The sequence below is a fragment of the Podarcis melisellensis genome, assembly GCF_964234715.1.
Source record: "Podarcis melisellensis genome assembly, chromosome: W".
Lineage (NCBI taxonomy): Eukaryota > Metazoa > Chordata > Lepidosauria > Squamata > Lacertidae > Podarcis > Podarcis melisellensis.
Window position 1 is genome coordinate 20,962,500 of NC_138535.1, and position 14,327 is coordinate 20,976,826.

Here is a 14,327-nt window from a genome sequence, read left to right on the forward strand (position 1 = left end):
CCTTAGAGTTGGAACGGACCCAAGGGTCATCTAGTCCAACCCATCCGCAATGCAGGAATCTCAACTAAAGCATCCATGACAGATGGTCGTCCTTTCTCTGCTTAAAAACCTCCAAGGAAGGAGAGTCCAAAACCTCCCAAGGAAGACTGTTCCATTTTCGAATAGCTCTTATTGTCAGAAAGTTTTTCTTCAAGTTCAGTCAGAATCTCCTTTCTTGTAACCTGAAGCCATTAGTTTAAGTCCTACCCTCCAGAGCAGGAGAAAACAAACTTGCTCCCTCTTCCATGTGACAGCCCTTGAGATATTTGAAGATGGCTATCATATCTCCTCTTAGTCTCCTCTTTTCCAGGCTAAACATACCCAGCTCCTTCAACCACTCCTCATAAGGCTTAGTTTCCAGACCCTTGATCATATTGGTTGCCCTCCTCTGCACACACTCAAGCTCATCAACATCCTTCTTGAATTGTGGTGCCCAGAACTGGACACAGTATTCCAGCAGTGCTCTGAGCAGGGAAGAATCGAGTGGTACTATTACTTCCCTTGACCTAGACCAGGGGTCGGCAAGGTTTACCTTGCTTGGGCCGGTTCACTCCAGCGGAGATCTCTCCATGGGCCGGATTGTGTGTGTGTGCGCGCGATTTCCGGTGTCTGCACAGACACAATTTTCAGCATCTGCGCGTGCGCAGACAAGATTTCCGGCAACGTGGAAGCAAGTCCCCGTGCCGCGCCGGTTTAGCCCAGCGCTTGGGGACTTGCCAAGCGGGTGGCTCAGTTTTGGGGTGGCTTGTGGGCCAGTTAAATGACCCCCGTGGGCGGCTTGTGACCCATGGGCCTTAGGTTGCCTACCCCTGACCTAGACACTAGACTTGATGCAGCCTAGAAAAGCATTAGCTTTTTTTGCTGCTGCATCACAATTTTGACTCATGTTAAGCTTGTGGTCCACCAAGACCCCTAGATCCTTTACACATGTACTGCTAGTCTGCCAGGTGTTCCCCATCTTATATTTGTGCATTTGGTTCTTCCTGCCTAAGCGTAGAACATTACATTTGTCCCTACTGAAATTCATTTTTTTAGCTTGGGCTCAGTTCTCCAATCTGTTAAGGTCAATTCTGATTCTGTCTTCTGCGGCATTAGCTACCCCTCCCAGTTTCGTGTCATCTGCAAATTTGATGAGCATCCCCTCAATTCCTTCATCCAACTCATTTATAAAGATGTTGAACAACAATGGGCCCAGGACAGAACACTGTGGCACCCCACTTTTTGCTTTTACGCAGGATGACGAGGAACCATGAATGAGTACTCTTTGGATTAACTTGTTCAACCCACATTTTACCAGCTTTATCATGAGAATATTGTGGAGGACTTTGACAAAAGCCTTACGGAAATAAAGATACACTATGTCCACAGCATCCCCCTGATTCACCAAGCTTGTTACTCCATCAAAACAAGAAATAAGATTGGTCTGGCATTACTTATTTTTGAGAAACCCATGAGGGGTCTTAATAATCACAGCATGCTTCTACTTCTCAGAGGTCCAATATTGCTCTATTTGCAGTCCTTGTTTTGCTGATTTCATTTAATATTCTAATTTACTGAGACTGTTAATTTGGGGTTTTCATCAGCTGCACGCCATGAACATCACAATTATAACAAATAAAGACTTGACATATCTCGCTTTGCATGTCATGAGTCTATCTCATAAATTAGTTCCACCTTTTAAGTTGAATTACTGAAATAAATGAACTTTTCCACGATATTCTAATTTTCCGAGTTTCACCTGTAGGTGTTGAGTAGTTCCACCTTCTCTCTGTCACCCAATAGCATTTCCTCGTCTTCTCCACGCCGAGGACCTACCACTTGCTTGTTCTTCCTCTTGCTTCGGACATAACCGAAGAAACCTATTAAAAAAATCAGTTTCAACCTCTCTTGGAAGCCTGAGCTCATTCTAAGATTTAGCGACCCTGACCTTCACCCTGCAACTGTTGGCTACTCGTGTATGCTCCTCCTTTGTGATTTCCCCTTTCTATTTCTTATACATGCCCTTCTTAACTCTCAGCTCATCTATAAACTCCTTATGCAGCCGTTTCCTTAGATGCTTCCCACTTTTCTTGTTGGCATTGTCTACATTTGGGCCTTCAATATTTCTCCTTTTAGAAACTCCCATCCATCTTGGACTCCCTTCTCTTTGAGTATTTCTGACCATGGGATCTCACTCAGTAGCTCTTTCAGCTTTTTAAAAAGAACTTAATTGTTTAGTGTGACATCACTTGCACTTTGGAACTCTCTGCCTGCTGAAATCAAGTAGGCAATATCACTGTACTCTTCGGTGCCTGCTAAAAACATTCTTGTTTAGACAAACCTACCCAGATACTTAGAAAGTTGAAGTAATTTTAATCTGTTTTAGTATTTTCATTTATATGTTTTAAAGCATGGCTATGAATTTTCTCAAATTTTATTGTTTTATCTTTTTAGAAACTGCTTTTGAGATTTTTTTTCTTTTTACAATCAAGCTGTGTATAAATTTCATGAAATGCAATAGCCATGATAACACAATGGACCTTCCATGCTCAGAGGCAGTATACCAGACAACAGTGGTAAACACTGGTGGAAAGCCATCACTTTGGTGTCCTGCCTATGAGTTTTCCAGAGGCACCTGGACACAGGGTGTTAGAAAGTAGAAGAGGACAACACAAATGTTGCTTGGAGCCCAGATATACAGTGGTAACTCGGGTTACATACGCTTCAGGTTACAGACGCTTCAGGTTACAGACTCCACTAACCCAGAAACATTACCTCGGGTTAAGAACTTTGCTTCAGGATGAGAACAGAAATCGTGCGGCAGCGGCGCGGCAGCAGTGGGAGGCCCCATTAGCTAAATTGGTGCTTCAGGTTAAGAACAGTTTCAGGTTAAGAACAGACCTCAAGAACAAATTGAGTACTTAACCCGAGGTACCACTATACCCCTTTTCCAACAGGTGGTGACTCGTGCCGAGCTTGTGGGTGCCTTTGATTAGCCACTATGGCAGGCATGTCCAAAGTCCGTTTTGGGGGCCTAATCTGGCCCGCCAGTCGATTAAATCCAGTCCCCGTGGCAGTATATGCCCTGGGGTAAAATTCTAAAAAAAACCACCTCAACTTCAATCCTAAAAAAACCTCAACAACTTTGGTCGGCCCTCTCCTCACGCATGTTCACTTCATCAAATATGGCCCTCTTTGAAAAAAATGTTTTGGGCACCCCTGCACTATGGAAAGCTTAGCCAGATTGGCCTTATCCAGCAGCTGGGCTCTTCTCACAGCTAGCCTCTCCATTGTTAGTTGCCAACATCACCCAGTAGATTATCATTCAAGATAAACTGCCTCTGTGTAGGGAGGTTTCATTTCACTCTCACAGATCAGGACAGAGACTTCTTCCTTGACAAACCTGCCTAAGTTATAAGACTGGAACATATAGAAGAGCCCTTCTAGATGAGGCAACTGGCCCATCTAGTCCAGCATCCTGCTCTCACAGTGGCCAACCAGATGCCTCTTGTAGCAAACCTGCAGGCAGAACGTGGGCACAAGACCACACTCCCATGCATTCTAAGCACGGTGTAATAAATAATAATAATAATAATAATAATAATAATAATAATAATAATAATTCCACAAGTCCCATCCAATGATCCCCTCCTCCCCTCCATAGCATTTAACAATGACTGATAAACGGCGCGGGGGGGATCTGTCATGAATAGCAAGAGGAATTCGGCGAGGGTCGGTTGACCTTCGCCTAGTGACACCCTCCAACCCGTAATCGGAACGCTCCTGAGGCGCTGCATCTTGCCCTGAGTTCCACCAACCAATAACATAGAGGGGAATTACGGAACGCTAGACCTTTTGGGCTTGACCCCGCCGCCTCTGGAGGAGCGTAGGCTGCTCAGCTGACCGCTTTACAGACCCGCCCCCATCAACTCCTCTCCGCCTCCCATAAACGGTGCAGCACCGGGGTGGACCCAAGGGGTGAGGGAGGAACAGAAGGAGGAAAAGCTTGGACGACGACGCGACCGGAAGCAGCTAAGTCCCATACTTCCGGTGCCGCTTCTTTTTCGTCACCACGGAAGGGAAGGAGAAATGGGTTGCTGAGGTACAGGACGGAAGGAAAAGGCGGAACCGGGTGTGATTCCCTCCTCTCAACAACGGAAGTGGTCTGTCCCCGCTTCTGTCCGAGCTCCGGTTACGGGACGTCTGGCTGTGATCCAGCCGGAGAAAACGGGGGAGGGGCTTCTCTTCTCCCTGTTGCTTCAGGAGGCAGAAGGATCCCTGTCTGGGGATAAGGCTGATGTGGGAAGGCCTTGTGCTGACAGCGTCGCCTCACCCCCCCCCCCCATCGCGATTCCTGAGGGCAGTTGTGGGGAGACGCTTGTCGCTCCCAAGGGGAGCCCGAGTTGGTTGGCTTGGAACTAGGAGGGCTCTATTATGTTTGTGCGGTGGAGAGTACCAGCCCTCGCGCGCTTTACTTTTGAGAAGAAACGGGGTGTGCGAGACCAGGATTGTTGCATTTATTTGTGAAAACTGTTAAGAGTATTTGTATGTTTTTTGTTTTTATGTTGCTTGTATATAGTAGTCTCCCACTATAGTACTAATATTATTCACAGCTCCGATTGGGGAGGGCGGCAGGTATTCATTATTTTGTGGGGAAGCTCCAGTTGCCCTAGTGCCTTTTCAGGTGGGAGTAATACAAATAGGCATTGAGCAATCTGTAAAGCAAAAGCACCCAGGAGGGTGATCTTTATTAATGCTGCGCCAGAATCCCCTGTTCACCCAAGGTTTGGTGGGTGTCAAGAGAACATGAAATTGTAGAGTTGAAATAATAAATTATTATTATTATTATTATTATTATTATTATTATTATTATTATTATTATTTATTGTTATTATTAATACCCCACCCACTCCGGGCGGCTTTCAACAAAATATTAAAATACAGTAGTCCGTCAAACATTAAAAGCTTCCCTAAACAGGGCTGCCTTCAGATGTCTTCTAAAAGTCTGGTAGTTGTTGTTCTCTTTGACATCTGGTGGAAGGGCGTTCCACAGGGCGGGTGCCACTACCGAGAAGGCCCTCTGCCTGGTTCCCTGTAACTTGGCTCATCTAGTCAAGGGCCATCTAGTCCAACCCCCTGCAATGCAGGCATCTCAACTAAAACATCAATGACAGATGACCATCTAATCTCTGTTTAAAAACCACCAAGGAAGGAGAGTCCACCACCTTCCAAGGGAGTCCATAGCACTGTTGAACAGCTCATACTGTCAGAAAGTTCTTTCTGATCAGTCAGAATCTCCTTTCAATGACTTGATGCCATTGACTTGGGGTCTCCCCTTCAGAGCAGAAGAAAACAAGCTTGCTCCATCCTCCATGTGGCAGCCCTTAATAATTTATTGATATGCTGCTCATCTGACTGGGTTGCCCCAGCCACTCTGGGCAGCTTTAGATGTTTGAACATGGGTCATTCCATGTCAAGTGATCCAATCACTTTTACCATGCCATTTTATATTGCTTTCATATCAGTTTCTAAAAGTAGTACAGTGGTACCTTGGGATGCGAATGGGATCCGCTCCGGAGCCCCATTCGCATCCTGAATAGAATGTAAGACGCGACTGCGCATGCGCGGGCCGCGTTTTGCCAGTTCCGCGCATGCGCGTGATGTCATTTTGAACGTCTGTGCATGTGCGAGCAGCGAAACCCAGAAGTAACACGCTCTGTTACTTCTGGGTTGCCACGGAGCATAACTTGAAAACTCTCAACCTGAAGCAAATTCAACCCAAGGTATGACTGTATATGAGAAGGTCCCAGATCTCAGTTTTTAATTTTTTATCTCGTCCTGTTTTTGAGTTATGAGGGTTTGAAACTTCAACAAATTGAAGGTCTTGCTGGACTACACACAAACCTTAAAAGCTCAGCCCAGAATTGAGATATTTCAAAACTATCTCTTCAGAACTTAATGGGCTTTGATATGATATGGCACATGATGGACTTGGCACCAACACTGCTACTGCCACTGCGACATGCCTTCACAGACTGCCATCACAGCATGCCCTGGCAGGCCACTGCCGTCTCTCACCACCACGACATAACGTCACAGTCCACCGCTACTGTTCCTGCAATGACAAGGCCTCACAGGCTGCCACCACTTCTCCTGCTGCTGCCCACTACCGTGGCGAGGCCTCGCAAGCTGCTTATTATTGTGCCACTGCTGCCAGTCTGCCGCGGCTTCTGCCCCCTCAGCTGTTGGTGATTCTGTCACCACCAGGCTGCTGCTGTCACCTATCAGGTCTGCTAGAAGTCTGGCAGTCCCAGATTACTTGTATTTACCATGACTCATCACCATAATAAATAATAATAATAATATATTTATACCCCGCCCATCTGGCTGGGCTTCCCCAGCCACTCTGGGTGGCTTCCAACCAAATATTAAAATACAGTAAAACATCAAACATTAAAAGCTTCTCTAAAAAGGGCTGCCTTCAGATGTCTTCTAAAAGTCTGGTGGTAGTTGTTCTCTTTGACATCTGGTGGGAGGGCATTCCACAGGGAGGGCGCCACTACCGAGAAGGCCCTCTGCCTGGTTCCTTTGGATTGTCCTGAATACCACCATTTGGTAGCCAAGCCCCAGACCAAAAGTCCTGTTTGGATGCATTTTGGCTTGCCTGCTGATGAAAGTGACCATGGAGTGATTGGTAATATCATCATTTATCACTTTTAGACCCTTAAATAGTAGTGGTAGCACAAGCGGTGGCCTGTGAGGCCTCATCACAGCAGGAGAAGGCGGAGGCAGTAGTAGCGATGGTGGCCTGCAAGGCCTCGCTGCACCGGTGAGAAACGGCGACAGAAGCTGCGGCAGCCTGCAGGACCACATGGTGGCAGCGGGAGGTGGTGGCAGAAGTGGCAGCCTGGTAGCAGTGGTGACAGAGTCAGCAGTGCCGCAGTAGCAACAGCAGCTAGTGAGTTCTAGTAGCAGTGGCGGCCTGCAAGGCCTCACGGTGATGGCACAAGCAGAGGCCTCGTGCTGACGACGGCAAGTGGTAGCAGTAGTCTGCCACTGATTGTGCCGCCGCTGCAAGACTTCGGAGGCTGGCGCTACCACAGCTGCTTGTACCTGCTGCTGCTACTACTGCCACCATCTCCCATCGCCTCCACAATGCAGGTGGCCACTGCTTATATATAGATATATCTTAATAAATGATACAGAAAATGAAAATAAACAAACAAATACTGATAGAAAAAGAAAAAATACATATACCCCCCTACACTACAAACATACCCCCATGACTTCCCTCCACCACAACTCGGCTTCCTTTGGATCAAATTTGAATATTATCATTGCATTCTTTGGATAATACATCTCTTATAATCCTTTCTAATTATTGCTCTCACTTATACTTTTCATACTTAATCCATGCATATCAACATATTCTTTTTAGAGCAGTGTTTTCCATATACTCCTCGAAACATTGCCATTCTAATCTTAATTTTTGATTTGTCTGAAGCCTTATGGCTGCTGTTAACTTTGCTAATTCTATAAATTCGCTTAATTTACATATCCTGTCATCTTTTGTGGGCATCGTCTCACCTTTCCATTTACTAGTGAGAACTATTCTGGCTGCTGCCGTGGTGTATAAAAAAAATGTTTTCTTTTCCTGTGGAATGTCCTTCCCTAATAAACCTAATAAGTACGCCTCTGCTTTCTTTTCTATGGGGATTTTGAGCATCTGTTTAACTCTTCGTGTATAATACCCCCAAAATTGTAATCTTTTTGCAGCTCCACCAAACATGAATCATTGTCCCTTTGGCTTTATCGCATTTTCAGTAGATTGGACTTTAATTTATAGATATTTGCAAGTTTTGATGGTGTCAGATGCCACCTAAAGAACATTTCCCTAAAGTTCTCTTTAAGAGTGTAGCAGGCAGTAAATCTGATATCCACTCTCTAGAGCCTCTTCCACCATTCAAAGTCAGGGATGTCCAACATATCGATTATGATCTATTGGTAGATCCCTGGTAGGTTTTGGTAGATCTCAGGGTCCCTTTAAAAACATGGCTTTCCTCCTTCCGTACGTTGACTGTAACCCCCCCCCCAAAAAAAGGGGTCTATCTCCTCCCTAAGAAAAGCTCAACAACTTTTATCTGTAAGTAGATCACAGTCACTTGGGAGTTGGCCACCCCTGTTCTAAGTAAATCGTGCCACCACTGTAATGTCTCACAGGCTGTCCGATAATAAATGTTGGAAATGTAAGGAAGAGGAAGGGACATTTTTACACCTCTGGTGGACCTGCCCGAAAGTGAAGGCCTTCTGGGAAATGATACACAATGAACTAAAAAAGGTGCTGAGATTCACCTTATCTAAGAAACCGGAGGCCTTCCTTCTGGGCATGGTAGACCAGAGGATGGTCAAGAAAGATAGAACTTTCTTTATGTACGCTACTACAGCAGCGAGGATTCTGTTGGCAAAGCACTGGAAGACACAAAATCTACCCACATTGGAAGAATGGCAGACGCAGCTGATGGACTATATGGAGTTGGCTGAAATGACTGGCAGAATTCGAGACTCGGGAGAAGAGGAAACGGAGGAAGTTTGGAAAAAGTTTAAGGACTATTTGAAAAAGCATTATAAGTTGTATGAATGTTAAAAAATGCTCCTTTCTAGGAAGGTATACCTTCAGTATCGGCAAATTTCTGAATTGATAAATAAGACACTATAAGACAGAAGTGAGGTAACGAAATATTTTTATTGTGTGGAAATTAAAAATTAATGCAATTGTATCGAAATGTTTACATCAGATAACACGATAAAATGGAAGATATATTGTTATGTATAAAACAAGTCAACAAATTGCTGAGGTTTTGGTTACACAGGGAATGCAGTGCTCGGGAGATGGGGGAAGTCCATTGGATTCATGGAAGTATGTATTTGAAAGTGGAAATTTGTTTATTAAAAACCTAATAAAATATTTATAAAAAAAAAAAATGTAATGTCTCACAGGCTGCTGTCACCACCATGAAGGCTTGAAGGCTGCCGCCTCTACTACTACCACCATGTTCTGTTGCCACCACAAGGCCTTGAAGGCCACCATTGTCTGTGCCGCTTTTGCAAGGCCTTGCAGACTGCTGTAGCTACTGCTGCCATCTTCCATCACCACCAATAGTCCATGCAGGCTGCCATCACCACCATGAGCCCTTGCAGGCTTCCACCGCTACTGTCACCTCCCCCCATCGTCACCACAAGACCTTGTAGGCTGCCACTGCTTATGCCGGAGGGGCAGCAGCGTAGTGCCACAGACAGCTAACAAGGGGCTCCAAGCATCACACGCACACACACCACAGTTTAATCGTGGGTGAAAGGTCTTCAGGTGAAAATAAATTTACCTTCGGGTAAATATAAATTGCCGTCCAGTCACTCTTCCCTGCGCGAACTTTGCTGGAAAAGCTGACCTGGCAGGATAGCAGAGTAGCAGCAGCGGTCCTGCTTCGGTGTGAGAATAGGGATAAATCACGTCCAGAGTCAGATCGGTTCTTCTCTCTAGTAGCTTTAATTACAGACCATAAATCAGTTTCTTTCCATCAGAGTTTTCCTGCATTTCTCTGTGCCAAAAGCACACACAGCGTGCAGCCTCCAGAGCTGAGCTGTGTCTCTCAGGCAGAATCGAAAGGAACTCTGCCCACAGGCTGTGACGCACTTCTCTGCGTCAAGCTCCTCCCAGATACAGGACACCACGGAGTTTTAACCCTGTCTGTTCCAAACTCCACACCCCCTCTTGTCCTGCATCTGGGGACAATAGCCAACATTGCTTTCCCCATACACAGACCCTCACAGAACTCCTCGTGCTTCTGGAAGGTTAATGGTTTTGTGAACCATCGGCGAGGTTCTTGGTTGAGGGACAGTATTTCAGAGCAACTAGCCCCTCACGAACACTCTGACATACATTCCGGAAACGTATGTCCAAATGTTTGGTCCTCGCCTTGAATTGCCCCGTCTCAGCTAATTTAAGGCACGGTTGATTGTCTTCATGCACCACAACGGGCAGACAAACCTCTCCACAGATTTCCTCGACCAAACACACATAGAACTCCAGCTCTCTGCAAGCATCTGATAGTGCACTGAACTCAGCTTCAGTAGACGAAAGCGCTATGAGACTTTGCTTCCAGGACCTCCACCCGATCACCGAGTCCCCAAACTTCACCACCAGACCTGACACTGATTTGCGGTCCTCAGAGTTACCCCAATCTGCATCCACAAAGCAAGTCAGTTTGACTTCTCCTTGAGCTGGCAACCTAAGACAAAAGTCTTTGGTATCTTGCAGGTAACGCAGCACCCGCTTTATACCATTTCAGGCCTGCACACTAGGACTTGAAGCCTCTCTACTGAGCAGATTGACAGCAAATGCAATGTCTGGTCTGCTCCACTGTGACAGATACAACAGACTACCCAGAGCTGACTGAAAGAGTTCAGTATTTTCGAACACCATGCGTTGTACTTGCTGACACTCCTTCAGGTATCCAGTCTCCATGGGTGACCTGGCACGTGCACAATCAGACATTCTAAACTTCTCAAGCAACTGTTCAATCTTACCTTTCTGGCAAAGCAAAAAGCTTCCATCAATGCTCTTGTGATCTCTACGCCTAAATAGGACTTGACATCTCCAAGCTGCTTTAACATGAACCGCTTTCCAAGCTCTTTAGCAAACTTCTCCACCTGTTCACCTGTCTGTGCCAAGACTAAGATATCATCAACATACTCCTGCGCCACTTGCTGTTTCAAGCCTGAATCTTTAATGTATAGACAACTGTCTGCAAGAGATCTCTTAAAACCTAGCTCTTCTAAAGCTTCATGTAGGCACATATTCCAATTCCTGGCAGATTGGCGTAATCCATAGATGGATTTGTGCAACCGCCACACGACGCCTGGCTCACTGACTTCAAACCCTGGAGGAGGAAGCATGTACAACTCCTCCTTGAGATCTGAGTTCAGGTAGGCGACATCTACATCAAAATGGTTCACCTTCCAACCTCTCTGTGCTGATATTGCCAAAAGCGTTCTCAGAGTCTCCGCTCTTGAGGTTGGCGAATACACCTCCGTGAAGTGGACACCCTTTTTCTGTGTGAATCCTCGGGCCACTAATCTCGCTTTATACTGTGGTTCTCCTGCTTCTGTGGGTTTCAAACGGTAAACCCACCTGCAACTAACAGCTCTTTGGTTAGCCGGCAGCTGAGTGAGTGAGAACACACCAAGAGACTCCATTGAGTTCATCTCCTTCTGCATCGCCTCACGCCATTTGCTGGCTTCTTCCTGAGGCAACTTTTGAACATCCTCAAAGGATTCAGGTTTACATCTAGCCACACCAACCCAGACACTACTGGCTTCATACCTTTCAGGTGGCTTTCCCTTGGTTGATCTAGCTGACCTCCTCAGCGTGAATTCTGGAACTGCGCCTGATTCACCTGGATCAACTCTACTATCCTCTGTGTCAGAAACATCCCCCTCTGACCTGCTGCGCCGTTTCGGGCGTACAGCTGGTTCTGCTGGCGAGGATGGTGCACTCCTTAGCTCAGACTTGACAGAGACCTGTGGAGGGGTCCTGGGACTCCCTTTTGGAGAGCCTGGCGCTGGACCCTGTGGCTGTGGACCATGCACATCAGCAGCAGGTTCAGCCTCACCCTCCTCCTCTTCCTCATCTGAGTCTGATAGAACATCTGGGTTCCCGTGAAGACGTTTCCACCCACTCTGCTCGCAAAACTCAGCACTGCTGCTAATAAGCAGCTTAGACTGGTTGCCAGTAGGGTATGCGAAACGCCACGCCTTTGAACCCGGCTCATAGCCCACAAAGATCATCTTCCTAGACCTTGGCTCACCCTTTCTGCGCATGGCCTTTGGAATGAGAACCCAAGCCTGAGACCCAAATACGTGAAAGTAGTGTACTTTAGGCTTTTTCTGATGCAACAACAACAACAACAAAAAAACGGTGTGTTGCCTACACTGGAATTGTACACCCTATTCTGTACAAAACATGCTGTCCGATAACTTTCAGCCCAAAAGCACTGTGGCAAACCTGAGTCTGCCAACATAGCTGTCAGGGGCTCAGGAGCAGAGGCACAGGAGAGGGAGGAAATGGAGAGCGAGGGGGAGGAATCCGAAGGGAGCGTAAGCGATGACTGGTCCGAGGAATTCCCTGAGTCTATCCAGCGAATTGGAAGATTCACAGAAGGGGGCGCCCATGGTCAGAGCAAGGGGGGTGCCTAGGGGGACACCCCAGGAAGAAGGGGCCAGAGGGGACTCAGAGAGCAGCAGTTGGAAATCAGGACCAGCTTCCCCACCAGAGCGCAGTGGGGGGGAGGAGTCCCAGGTATCAGGATCAGGCTGCTCACCACCAGCGGGAGGAGATGAGTCAGGATTGACCACGCCTCCATCGGAGAGCGCGGAAACGGTCGAGGTATTTGTCACAAACCTTGAACCTACAACCAATGGTGTTTTCGCCAGCCTTTCGCACAAGCGACCACCCAGCGTGCCCAAATTTTCGGTGCCATAAGTGAATACAATCATTGTGTGGTGGGACGTTTGCACACTGCACATGGGCATCTTCAATGGACTCTCCACTAGCCCCATTTTCCACCAGCCCCATTTTTCCACCAGTCCCGTTTTCCACCAGCCCCATTTTCAACAGGCATCTGCACCAGAAAGAGCCTGTCTTTTCTCTCAACACTGTAGATCTTCTTCCCATCCCTATAAAAAGAGCACAAATTGTTAGAGAACAGAACATCATACCCATCATCATTTAGTGCTGGCACACTTAAAAGAGAGTGTGCAAGCTCTGGAACCACAAAAACTTGCACCCAATGATCCAAAAAAAGAACAATAAAGAAACCCAGATTCAGTCAATGGTCTCTGAGACCCATCTGCTAATTTGACATAGCGTTCAGTTTTAACTGTCTTGCAGTTCCTCAGGAACTCTCTAGATGTCACAAGACTGTGAGAAGCTCCAGAATCGATAATAAGAGATAAAGTGTCTCTCTGGCTGTTTTCCAAAGCTGCCATGGCGTTGCTCGCACCCCCACCGGGGCCTCTGCCAGTGTCCTTCCTGGTTGCCATGGCCACAGCTTCCCCCCGATTAATGCTTTTGCCTTTTCCCAGAGACACCGTCGCAGCTGTGAGGTGAAAAAACGCCTTGTCTTTGTTTTTCTCCTGGCCTGCAGCTTTCCCACGTCGCTGCTGAGAACCGGCCTTGGGAAACTGCTTTGTTGACATTCCACTCCAGCTGGTGTCCTTGGCAGCCTGGGCTTCAAGCGGATGCTTCCCAGCGCTGTTGGACGTCGCAGCAAAGCACAAACAACTTTCGGAGACTTTCGCTTTCTCAGAGCTCTTGGAACTGCTTGCCCCCCCCCCCACTCTTGGGTGCACAGCAGCCTGAGGAACAGCTGGCCACTGCTTTCCTCCTTTCAGCTCTCAGCATCTCTCCAGCACACAGTCCATCACACAGACGTGTTGAAGCATTGCAACACCTTCCCAACACTGTCCCAGCCCCCACTGGGCTTTCTGGGCATCCTTCAGCCCCTCCTGGGCTTCCAGCCCCCTCTGGTATGGCTCCCACTGCGGCCTGACATGCCGTCTTCAGTGCCTGCCACGCGACCCAGGGCTTCTTCCCTTGCCCCTCGGCTTCCTCCTGGCCCTTGGCTTTTGCTGAGCTTTCGCACAAACCCCTCAGCACCTGCCAGGCGGCTTGAGCCAATTTAACGCCCTCCAGATGAGGCTTCAGCAAAGCGTCTACAGCTGCTTGCAACATGCAGAGCTGCCTCTGCTCTCTCTCCCTCAGCAGAGCAGTAGCTTGCGTGGGTGGGGCCGGCTCTGTAGCCATAAACCACCCCCTGGCTCTTCTTGACCAGGCCTCCCAATTGGCTCCATGCAACTTTTCACCAGGGTAGCTCTCTTGGCTCTGCTGTGCCTGAGCAGCAGCCATCTCCTCCCCCCGGGGCTTCAAACGTACTTACTCTGCCAGCAAGCTGGTCCTCCGAAGCAGCCGTCTCTCTTGGCTCTTGGCTCCGATCACCAGCATCTCCCACTGCCTTTCCTGGCAGGAGATCACAGCAACTCAAAGCTGGCAGCTTTCCTCCCTTCTCACACTTTGTCAGTAGACGCGGAACCTCCATAACCTCTTCAGGTGAAAATACCGTATTTTTCGCACCATAGGACGCACTTTTTCCCCTCCAAAAATGAAGGGGAAATGTGTGTGCGTCCTATGGTGCGAATGCAGGCTTTCGCTGAAGCCTGGAGAGTGAGAGGGGTCGGTGCGCACCAACCCCTCA